This window comes from Lepidochelys kempii, chromosome 6, assembly GCF_965140285.1.
Source record: "Lepidochelys kempii isolate rLepKem1 chromosome 6, rLepKem1.hap1, whole genome shotgun sequence".
In the NCBI taxonomy this organism is placed as follows: Eukaryota; Metazoa; Chordata; order Testudines; family Cheloniidae; genus Lepidochelys; species Lepidochelys kempii.
Genome location: NC_136385.1, coordinates 120,761,424 through 120,774,343, shown reverse-complemented (window position 1 = coordinate 120,774,343; position 12,920 = coordinate 120,761,424).

Sequence of the window (12,920 nt, the reverse complement as noted above, 5' to 3'; positions counted from 1 at the left end):
TTTACAAGGTTAAAGAAGGTGAATATATGCACAAAAATGAGTTTGGCTTAGGTTCCAAAACGTAATTGCAGCTGCTGTAACATGCAAGCTCTGTATGTCCCTTAGCGCTAACTCAAGCTAAGCAGCTTGCGGGGGGAACCCTGGCTTACGTTTAGAAATATTGTCTTCTCCAAATTCTAAGCAACATGGTGATATAGTTCCTTCTGGTCAGGGATCTTTATTCCCTTCCCCCAGAGTTCAAACTTTAATGGAACGAGGGTTTGTGCACATCCCCTCTTCATGGTTGTGGGGGAAGCAATCAACAAAGTCTTTCGGTCACTGATGTTCCACAACAATTCACCTGGTGTCCATAGTTCTTCTGTTGGGCAGGAGATGGACATGTGTTAAACTAGTATTTCACACTTGGCAATGGTTCTCTCCTGATTAGGGATGTTTACAGTTTCATAGCAAACACTTTTATAGTTATAAAGCAAACACTTAAATATTTCTTTTAACATGGTATACAGATATAATAAGTGGGATTAATGCATGCAGGAACTCACAAGCATTTAATAAATTCCAAATACAAAACACGTTTATAAACTGAACATCTGTTTTAAAAGTGTTAACATGCAGGTGAACCAGACTAGTTTCCAGCTATGCATTTGTCAGTGTTCAGTGAAGCTTAGGGGCCTTGGCATGAGCTGGCACCTGATCTACCAGCATCACACAGTGATTCTAAATTACGGGTTTGTGCCAGTATAATTAAATCAATTTAATTACTGTTTCAAGCTGTCTAGTAAGTATAAAGTAAGAATGCTGTATTTGGGTAGTATATTTTTATATAAAAAAGTGTTCAGATACTATAGTGATGAGAGCCATATCTGTACCTAGATAAACTAAACCAGAACCATTTCCTTTCAAATAACCCTGCTCACCCCTTCCTGCCATCCTCATAACAAACAAGAGTTAAGGGGAATGCGGTTTAGTTGAACCCAGATTTCAACCACCCATGCTCCTGGCTGTTTTTCTGACACCCCCTCCTTATCTTGCTTTCTCTCGCCCCTTTACTTTCAGAAAAGAGAGAGGGATGAAATCCAAGTCCCATTGAAGTCAGCACAAGGTTTCCCATTGACTTCAGTGTGGCCAGAATTTTGCCATTAGGCTGCAGCCACACAATTTTGGTCCAGTTTTGGGTACAGAGTTTGAAAGCCTTCTCTTAAAAGTCCAGGTGTATTGAGATTGTGTTCTAGAATATCTCTTTGTTTGGGTCATATAGGTGTTTATATAGATACTAAATATACATATCTATATCAATATGATCCTTTTAAAAGAAAAAGGGGTTGGTTGCCAAATTGCCACAGATCAAATTTATTTTAATGTTTTTACTTCTGTAGGAGAAATACTTATGTAATATCTAATTAAAGATTCAAAATCAGATTAGCAAACCAACTGGACAGAGTGTTAAACTATTCTGAGTAAGACAGATCATGTACAACTTTTTTTTGAATTAGGCTTTGATTTTAATTCAGTACTTAAACTGAAATTGTAGTTCTGCAGTTCAAGTTAAAGCTGAAGGAGCTTTAATTGTGCTTGTAACCTTTTTTTTCTTTTCCCCCTGACTGAAAGGCTTAATAAAGGGTGTATTTTCTTCATTTATTTTTCTGTTCTTATTCAAGCAACACCACCAATGGCAGAAAATTTCAAGTATTAGGTTGTCTAATCTCTAGATCAGTATTTTTCCCAGGAATTGAAATGAATGGGGTGGGAGGGGTTTCAAATTTACAGGGGAGTGAGGGCCAGTGGATAACACTGTGACGGCAAAGGTGAGGTGAATGGCACCATAGTAAAAACTGAAAAATGTTGCACAACTATTTTATTAGATTGAAAAATGTCACACAAATTAAAGTTGGCTACTCAAGCCTTCTATGAAGCACTACATCCTCCTTGGTTTCTTGTAATTTTGCACAATTCTGTTAATGAACGTCTTGAATGCAGCATGTTCATCATTGGTGGCTTCTCATGAGCAGAAGATGACTTCTTTCAGAACACAAACTTCTACTCAATGACTGAAAAAGAACGCTCAACTGTAGTTGTTGTGACTGGGAGTAGCAAGAGATTAATTCCTACTTCTTTCATCTCAGGAAACATAACACAAAGATTGGGTCCAGCCACTAGTAATGATGATAAAAAGAAGTTGAAGTCAAATCTTCATTCATTCCTCATAATGACATTCCACTTTGTGTTCAAATTCTCTATTCTGTCCTAATCACATGGCAGTCCCATTACTGGTAATGCCTCACTCCACTCAGCTGTTAGTGTATTATAAGACAGGCATCTGTAAAAGCTACGTAGGGGTTTAGTAGAATCCAGAAGTCGTTGTTGTAGATTTGTAAGAATCAAGTCTATGCACTTTTTCAGCTGGCTTAATAAACACTTCTTGTCCTCCTCACTTAAGGATTCAACGTAAGTGCCTTCATTGGTCAACTTCTGTACTGAAGTCCTTGCTTCTTCCAAGGCATTTTCAATAGCTATCTTTCTCATCAACGTTTCTATTGCTGAACAAAGATATACTACTGTTGTAGCAGATGCCTGGAGGACATTGTTTAATAACCTAAAAACCAGTAGACAAAAAAGAGAGAGAATGGCAATTGTCTTCTCTGAACATAGTAACAAAAGTAGTCCACCAGCCTCCCTACTTAGATCCATCCCATCTTGGTAGGCACTTTCCAAAGCCAGTCATAATGGTTGCAGTAATTTTAAGACATCAGCCAAGGATTATTTGTGAGAAAGACAGCGGGTATTCCCAGGATGGTCTAATTTGAACTTCAGTCCGAGAGCATCTTCTATTTTTTTTTCAAGACATTCCATCTTTTCAGACTCTTGCTGAAAAATAGAGTATAACAAAGGCATTACATTTGTGGCTTTTTAAAATGTCTTTTGAAGATTCCACAGCTCGTATTAGTGCTAGTTGAGTAGATCATAGAATCGTAGGCCTGGAATGGACTTTGAGAAGTCTTCTAGTACAGTCCTCTGCATTCAAGGAAGGACTAAGTATTATCTAGACCATCCCTGACAGTTGATTGTCTAACCTGCTTTTAAAAACCTCCAGTGACGGAGATACCACAACCTCCCTAGGCAATTTATTCCAGTGCTTAACTGCCTTGACAGGAAGTTTTTCCTAACGTTCAGCCTAAATTTCCCTTGCTAAAATTTAATCCCATTGCTTCTTGTCCGAGCGTCAGAGGTTAACAAGAACAATTTTTCTCCTTCTTCCTTGGAACAACATTTTCTGTACTTAAAAACTGTTATCATGTCCCATTTCCCCCTGACTCCCCACCCCCCTGCAGTCTTCTCCAGACTAAACAAATCCAATTCTTTCAATCTTTCTTCATAGGTCATGTTTTCTAGACTTAAATCATTTGTTGTTGCTCTCCTCTGGATGTTCAGTTTGTCCACATCTTTCCTGAAATGTGGCACCCAGAACTGGACACACTACTCCAGATGAGGCCTAATCAGTGTTTTGCTTTCAATACTCCTGCTAATACATCCCAGAATGATGTTTGCTTTTTTTTGCAACAGTATTACACTGTTGACTCATATTTAGCTTGTGATCCAAGATCCTAGGATCCTAGATCCTATTCTGCAGTTCTCTTTCCTAGGCAATCATTTCCTATTTTGTATGTGTGCAATTGGTTGATCTTTCCTAAATGGAGTACTTTGCATTTGTCCTTACTGAATGTCGTCCTATTTACTTCAGACCATTTCTCCAGATCATTTTGAATTGTAATGCTGTCCTCCAAAGCCCTTCAACCCCTCCCAGCTTTAGAAGTGTACTCTTGATGCCATTATCTAAATCATTGATCGAGAAATTGAACAAAACTGGACCCAGGACCAATCCCTGCAGGACTCTACTCAATATACTCTTCCAGCTTGACTCTGAACCACTGAGAACTACTCTCTAGGACGAGGAACAATTTTCCAACCAGTTATGCACCCACCTTATAGTAGCTCCGCCTAGGTTGTATTTCCCTAGTTTCTTTATGAGAAGGTCATGCAAGACCATATCTAAAGACTTACTAAAATCAAGATATACCACATCTATCGCTTCCTCTCTATCCACAAGGCTTATTACCGTGTCAAAGGAAGCTATTCGGTTGGTTTGACGCTATTTGTTCTTGACAAATCCATGTTGACTGTCACTTTTATGATCTTTTAGGTGTTTGCAAATTGCTTAATTATTTGCTCCATTATCTTTGCGGATACTGAAATTTAAGATGGTCTCTGCAGTGTGTATAAGAGATTAGGGTTACACTTCTCTCTGAACAAAGCTTGTGTGACGCTGTATGAAATATGGGAGGCACTTTATGATATTGTTGATACCAATATTAGGTCCTGGGTCCAGTTTTGTTCAATTTCTCGATCAATGATTTAGATAATGATATTGTTGATGCCAATATTATAAAATTGCAGAGAATCTGACCAGATATGCCATGTGAGGTGTCATAAATATAAAGGGAAGGGTAAACCCCTTTGAAATCCCTCCTGGCCAGGGGAAAGCTCCTCTCACCTGTAAAAGGTTAAGAAGCTAAAGGTAACCTCGCTGGCACCTGACCAAAATGACCAATGAGGAGACAAGATACTTTCAAAAGCTGGGAGGAGGGAGAGAAACAAAGGGTCTGTGTCTGTCTGTCTATGCTGGTTTCTGCCAGGGATAGACCAGGAATGGAGCCTTAGAACTTTTAGTAAGTAATCTAGCTAGGTATGTGTTAGATTATGATTTCTTTAAATGGCTGAGAAAAGACTTGTGCTGAATAGAATAACTATTTCTGTCTGTGTATCTTTTTTGTAACTTAAGGTTTTGCCTAGAGGGGTTCTCTATGTTTTTGAATCTAATTACCCTGTAAGATATCTACCATCCTGATTTTACAGGGGGGATTTCTTTATTTCTATTTACTTCTATTTTTTATTAAAAGTCTTCTTGTAAAAAACTGAATGCTTTTTCATTGTTCTCAGATCCAAGGGTTTGGGTCTGTGGTCACCTATGCAAATTGGTGAGGCTTTTTACCAAACCTTGTCCAGGAAGTGGGGTGCAAGATTTTGGGAAGTATTTTGGGGGGAAGGACGCGTCCAAACAGCTCTTCCCCAGTAACCAGTATTAGTTTGGTGGTGGTAGCGGCCAGTCCAAGGATAACGGGTGTAATATTTTGTACCTTGAGGAAGTTTTGACCTAAGCTGATAAAGATAAGCTTAGGAGGTTTTTCATGCAGGTCCCCACATCTGTACCCTAGAGTTCAGAGTGGGGGAGGAACCTTGACATGGTGGCACAGTGGTGGGATTAACCTGAAATCATTTTGAGATCCAGTTGAGATTTTTTTGAACTAGAAATACAGATTTTAAAAAGGAATTTTTAGGAAGTCCAGAAAGCAGCTTTGAAACTGAAAGCAGCTTGGTTTCTCTCTGCTTTGTGGCCAAGCAGAGACAAAAGGGGATTATCTTTGTGAATTGCAGGTTTTCTTTGCCTGGAGGCAGGGTACTTAACTCCTGCAGGGAAATTCACAGTCTTCCAACCCAGAGGTTTTTTTTTTCTTTTCTTCCTAAAAGTAAATAGGGGGGGTGTGCTCTACCCATTTGCCTGGAGACAAAAGTGGCAGGGTTTTTTTTTTTAGGATTTTGATTTTTTTTTGTTTTACAAGGAGCACAGGTTTGAAAAAGAATTTTTTTTTTCCTTTGGGCTGGGTAAGCAGGTTTCCAAGTAGTTGGAGGTTTTTTACTTTAATTTGGGCCCAGAGCAGAGACAAGGGAATTGTCTTTTTCTGTAGGCTGACAATCACTATCCGAGAATAGGTATTCTATTCCAGCACAGCAAAATTTTACAGCCAAGTTTTGTTTGTTTATTTCTAAACCTCGGGTGTAAAGTTAGTAAAAACAGAGAGGTTAGAATGGCAAAATCCGTGGCTCGACTACAGCTCGAATTAGCCAAATTTCAGGTTGAGGAAAGACAAAGGGAACATGAAAGACAGATAGAACTCATGCAGCTGAAGAAGGAACAAGAAAGGGAGGCAGAACAACACCAAGCGGCTGCTCACAGGAGAGCTATGGAAGCGAGGGACAAAGAACTGGAGGAGAAGGAAAAAGAGAGGAAGTATGTGGAGGAGATGGAGAAGATAAAGGCTCAGCAGAATATCCCAACAAACCCTAGTAATCCTTCTCCAAGTACCACTTCCCATCCCAGAAAGTTCCCCACCTACAAGGCAGGTGATGATACTGAGGCCTTCCTAGAAAACTTCGAAAGGGCCTGCCTTGGGTACAACATCTCTACTGACCAATACATGGTAGAGCTGAGGCCGCAGCTCAGTGGACCCTTAGCTGAGGTGGCAGCTGAAATGCCTAAAGAACACATGAACAAGTATGAACTGTTTAAATCCAAGGCGAGAGTCAGAATGGGGATAACACCCGAGCAGTCTCGTCGGAGGTTCAGAGCCCTAAGGTGGAAACCAGACATGTCATTTACCCGACATGCCTACCACATTGTGAAACATTGGGATGCCTGGATATCAGGAGCAAGTGTTGACTCTCCAGTAAATTTGCCCTTCCTAATGCAAATGGAACAATTCTTAGAGGGTGTTCCTGAGGAAATAGAAAGATACATCCTAGATGGGAAACCCAAAACTGTAATTGAGGCAGGAGAGATTGGAGCCAGATGGGTGGAGGTGGCAGAGAAGAAGAAAACTGGTCGCAGTTGGAGCGGAGACCAGAAGGGACCACCCCAGACCACACCCTATTACCGGGGGCCGCCCAAAGCCCCACCTACCTCCCAAAGAACCCTCCAGACCCCTTATCGTCCCACCACCCCGTTCTCCAGCAACCCTCCTCGCCCCAGTGACCCGTCAGCTGGACGATGTTTTAAGTGTAACGAGCTGGGGCATGTAAAGCCCAACTGCCCCAAGAACCCCAACAGATTACAGTTCATTGCACCGGAATCACACCAGAGGTCCACAGGCCCAGATACCTCCCAGATACCCTTGGAGTGGAGGGAAACTGTGAGTGTGGGCGGGAAGAAGGTCACCACATGGAGGGACACCGGAGCACAAGTGTCAGCTATCCATGCTTCCTTAGTGGACCCCAATTTAATCAACCCAGAGATCCAAGTGACGATTCAACCCTTCAAGTCCAACTCTTTCAATTTGCCTACAGCCAAGTTGCCTGTCCAGTACAAGGGCTGGTCAGGAATGTGGACTTTTGCAGTCTATGATGATTATCCCATCCCCATGCTGTTGGGGGAAGACTTGGCCAATCAGGTGAAGCAGGCCAAGAGGGTGGGAATGGTCACCCGCAGCCAGGCTAAACAAGCCGTGAGGCCTAGCTCTGTTCCGGAAACTTCTATCAGGACCCAGTCAGAGGTGATGGACCCGGACCCCAGGCCAATGTCTACAACAGCAGTAGTGGATCCAGTCCCAGAGACCCAGACGGAACCAGTCCCAGAACCGGAACCAGCCAAACAACCAACACCAGACCCCGTGCCAGCACTGAATCCAGTACTTGCAACCTCAACACCAGAGGGCCCCACCGAACCTGAACTGGCAGCAGCCGATAACCCTACACAAGAGGCTCAGCCGGAGCCTGAATCCCAACATAGTGCACCAGCGGAGAGCGGTTCACAGTCAACAGAAACAGCTCCATCCCCTATATCGCTTCCAGAGGGACCAAGCCTAGGTCCACAATCCAATGAGGAACTGATGTCCCCAGCATCAAGGGAACAGTTCCAGACCGAACAGGAAGCAGATGAAAGCCTCCAGAGAGCTTGGACGGTGGCACAGAGCAACCCACCGCCTCTCAGCTCTTCTAATCGATCCAGGTTTGTTGTAGAAAGAGGACTTTTATACAAGGAAACTCTTTCTGGTGGACACCAGGAAGACTGGCATCCTCAGAGACAGTTGGTAGTTCCAACTAAATACCGGGCCAAGCTCTTGAGCTTAGCCCATGATCACCCTAGTGGCCATGCTGGGGTGAACAGGACCAAAGACCGTTTGGGGGGATCATTCCACTGGGAGGGAATGAGCAAGGATGTTTCTACCTATGTCCAGTCTTGTGAGGTGTGCCAAAGAGTGGGAAAACCCCAAGACCAGGTCAAAGCCCCTCTCCAGCCACTCCCCATCATTGAAGTTCCATTTCAGCGAGTAGCTGTGGATATTCTGGGTCCTTTTCCGAAAAAGACACCCAGAGGAAAGCAGTACATACTGACTTTCATGGATTTTGCCACCCAATGGCCGGAAGCAGTAGCTCTAAGCAACACCAGGGCTAAAAGTGTGTGCCAGGCTCTAGCAGACATTTTTGCCAGGGTAGGTTGGCCCTCCGACATCCTCACAGATGCAGGGACTAATTTCCTGGCAGGAACTATGAAAAACCTTTGGGAAGCTCATGGGGTAAATCACTTGGTTGCCACTCCTTACCATCATCAAACAAATGGCATGGTGGAGAAGTTTAATGGAACTTTGGGGGCCATGATACGTAAATTCGTAAATGAGCACTCCAATGATTGGGACCTAGTATTGCAGCAGTTGCTCTTTGCCTACAGAGCTGTACCACAACCCAGTTTAGGGTTTTTCCCATTTGAACTTGTATATGGCCGTGAGGTTAAGGGACCATTGCAGTTGGTGAAGCAGCAATGGGAGGGATTTACACCTTCTCCAGGAACTAATATTCTGGACTTTGTAACCAACCTACAAAACACCCTCCGAACCTCTTTAGCCCTTGCTAAAGAAAACTTACAGGATGCTCAAAAAGAGCAAAAAGCCTGGTATGATAAACATGCCAGAGAGCGTTCCTTCAAAGTAGGAGACCAGGTTATGGTCTTAAGGGCGCTCCAGGCCCATAAAATGGAAGCATCGTGGGAAGGGCCATTCACGGTCCAGGAGCGCCTGGGAGCTGTTAATTATCTCATAGCATTCCCCACCTCCAACCGGAAGCCTAAGGTGTACCATATTAATTCTCTAAAGCCCTTTTATTCCAGAGAATTAAAGGTTTGTCAGTTTACAGCCCAGGGAGGAGACGACGCTGAGTGGCCTGAAGGTGTCTACTACGACAGGAAATGTGCTGGTCGTGTGGAAGAGGTGAACCTCTCCATGACCCTTGGGCGTATGCAGCGACAGCAGATCCAGGAGCTGTGCACTAGCTACGCGCCAACGTTCTCAGCCACCCCAGGACTGATTGAACGGGCATACCACTCCATTGCCACAGGTAATGCTCACCCAATTAGGGTCCAACCTTACCGGGTGTCTCCTCAAGCTAAAACTGCTATAGAACGGGAGATCCAGGATATGTTACAGATGGGTGTAATCCGCCCCTCTGAAAGTGCATGGGCATCTCCAGTGGTTCTAGTTCCCAAACCAGATGGGGAAATACGTTTTTGCGTGGACTACCGTAAGCTAAATGCTGTAACTCGCCCAGACAACTATCCAATGCCACGCACAGATGAACTATTAGAGAAACTGGGACGGGCCCAGTTCATCTCTACTTTGGACTTAACCAAGGGGTACTGGCAGGTACCGCTAGATGAATCTGCCAAGGAAAGGTCAGCCTTCATCACACATCTCGGGCTGTATGAATTTAATGTACTCCCTTTCGGGCTGCGAAATGCACCCGCCACTTTCCAAAGACTTGTAGATGGTCTCCTAGCGGGATTAGGAGAATATGCAGTCGCCTACCTTGACGATGTGGCCATATTTTCGGATTCCTGGGCAGACCACCTGGAACATCTACAAAAAGTCCTTGAGCGCATAAGGGAGGCAGGACTAACTGTTAAGGCTAAGAAGTGTCAAATAGGCCTAAACAGAGTGACTTACCTTGGACACCAGGTGGGTCAAGGAACTATCAGCCCCCTACAGGCCAAAGTGGATGCTATCCAAAAGTGGCCTGTCCCAAAGTCAAAGAAACAGGTTCAATCCTTCTTAGGCTTGGCCGGTTATTACAGACGATTTGTACCGCACTACAGCCAAATCGCTGCCCCACTGACAGACCTAACCAAAAAGAAACAGCCAAATGCTGTTCAGTGGACCGGAAAGTGTCAGAAGGCCTTTAACAAGCTTAAAGCAACACTCATGTCCGACCCTGTACTAAGGGCCCCAGACTTTGACAAACCGTTCCTAGTAACTACAGATGCATCCGAGCGTGGTGTGGGAGCAGTTTTAATGCAGAAAGGACCTGATCAAGAATTCCACCCTGTAGTGTTTCTCAGCAAAAAACTGTCTGAGAGGAAAAGCAACTGGTCAGTCACTAAAAAAGAATGTTACGCCATTGTCTATGCTCTGGAAAAGCTACGCCCATATGTTTGGGGACGGCGTTTCCACCTGCAAATTGACCATGCTGCACTGAAGTGGCTTCACACCGTCAAGGAAACTAACAAAAAACTTCTTCGGTGGAGTTTAGCTCTCCAAGATTTTGATTTCGACATCCAACACATCTCAGGAGCTTCTAACAAAGTGGCTGATGCACTCTCCCGTGAAAGTTTCCCAGAATCAACTGGTTAAAATCGTCCTTGAGATGTGGAAAATATTGTTAGTCTTTATGTACTTGGTAGTATATTTAGAGATGCATGTGTCTTATTAACTCTGTTTTTCCTAGAGCTCCAGGAAGAAATCCCAGCCAGTGTTTCACCCTAGCTGAGATTTGGGGGGCGTGTCATAAATATAAAGGGAAGGGTAAACCCCTTTGAAATCCCTCCTGGCCAGGGGAAAGCTCCTCTCACCTGTAAGAGGTTAAGAAGCTAAAGGTAACCTCGCTGGCACCTGACCAAAATGACCAATGAGGAGACAAGATACTTTCAAAAGCTGGGAGGAGGGAGAGAAACAAAGGGTCTGTGTCTGTCTGTCTATGCTGGTTTCTGCCAGGGATAGACCAGGAATGGAGCCTTAGAACTTTTAGTAAGTAATCTAGCTAGGTATGTGTTAGATTATGATTTCTTTAAATGGCTGAGAAAAGACTTGTGCTGAATAGAATAACTATTTCTGTCTGTGTATCTTTTTTGTAACTTAAGGTTTTGCCTAGAGGGGTTCTCTATGTTTTTGAATCTAATTACCCTGTAAGATATCTACCATCCTGATTTTACAGGGGGGATTTCTTTATTTCTATTTACTTCTATTTTTTATTAAAAGTCTTCTTGTAAAAAACTGAATGCTTTTTCATTGTTCTCAGATCCAAGGGTTTGGGTCTATGGTCACCTATGCAAATTGGTGAGGCTTTTTACCAAACCTTGTCCAGGAAGTGGGGTGCAAGATTTTGGGAAGTATTTTGGGGGGAAGGACGCGTCCAAACAGCTCTTCCCCAGTATTAGTTTGGTGGTGGTAGCGGCCAGTCCAAGGATAACGGGTGTAATATTTTGTACCTTGGGGAAGTTTTGACCTAAGCTGGTAAAGATAAGCTTAGGAGGTTTTTCATGCAGGTTCCCCACATCTGTACCCTAGAGTTCAGAGTGGGAGAGGAACCTTGACATGAGGTATCTGCGACCATGTTATAATTTGCCATGTCTGATGATCTTGTTTTATATGTCTGTATCACCTTTGTATTATGAGTGTTATATATGTATGGTATATCTGTATTTCCAAACTTGTGCTGTGTTTCTGTGTGACATGCCCAGACAGATTGGCATCAGCATGGCCTAGCCTGTTCGATGGCCCATCAAGGGTGGTCAGCTGTACAATGAACCCATTGAAAGGCCAGGGACTACACCTTATGACTTAGCAATGCATGCAGGGGCATGCCTATGGACAGAACCCTAAAGCTTTACCATGCCATGTGCTGTAAAGCTTGTGTTTGGGACACAGGAAGTATAAGCCAAATGGCAAAAGGAATGTGAAGGGCAGCTGCATCATCTCCCTTTTGTCTTCATTCCTGGTTCTTGCTTCTGGAGAAACTTTTTTCTACAAACTGAAGTTCTGAACAAAGGACTGAATGACCCATCCAAGCAGTGGATGTGCTCAAGAGGGACTTTCAAGCCAGCAAACTCGCCAATATTGCTACGAACCTGATGTATGGACTCTGAAGTTTCTTTATGTAACTGATTACTTACCATTTAACAGCTCTCTTCTTGTTCTTTCTTTTTTCTTTATAATAAACCTTTAGTTTTAGACGCTAAAGGATTGGCTGGCAGCATGGTATTTTGGGTAAGATCCAAACTAATACTGACCTGGTAACATGGCTTCCCTTTCAGAAGAACATTTTGTGTAGTGAGTAGAGTTTTTAAATAACTTCCCACAGTACTGGATCTATGTGTTGATTGGGAGCCAGAGAACTAGAATGCAATAAAGGAGGCTGTGTGATTTCTTTTTTTCATCTTCTTGATAACCAGTTTGGAGAATCAGAAGCACAGTTTGTGACTGGTTAGTGAGTTTAACTTCTGTGGTAACCATCAGTTTAGAGAGTGTCTTCTCTCCCTTTTGCAGCCTTCCCTGACGGTGGCATTTTCCGTGAGGGCCGACCCAGGCACCCCAGGTCTCAGTTTGTACTCCACCATGTGTTCCATAGAAGTTTGCAGCTCCATCAAATGCACAAGCAGCCATCTGTTTGGGTACAATTTACAAGCATTTAACTCTTCTAAGATGTGGCTTGTCACAAATGCAGCCAATGTGTCTTCTATAACCCGAACATCTAGAAATGCATCTACTGGCCTACCACTGACATCAAGATAACATATGCAAGACTACTTGATGCCCATTTGCATTGGTGCTTTCATCAGTCATATATGCAAACTTTTTGAACGTGGTGAATAGTTTTTTGAATTTTTTGAATGTTCACTTTTCCAACTGCTGAGTGTTTAACTGTTATACCACATGCTTCTAACCAGTCAGTTGAGTTTCTTGTAGAAAGATAGTGAGCATTTGCCGATCTTGTTTGGGACCAGTGTCCAACTTCAGGGTTAACAAGTGTCAATGCACTTAACATTT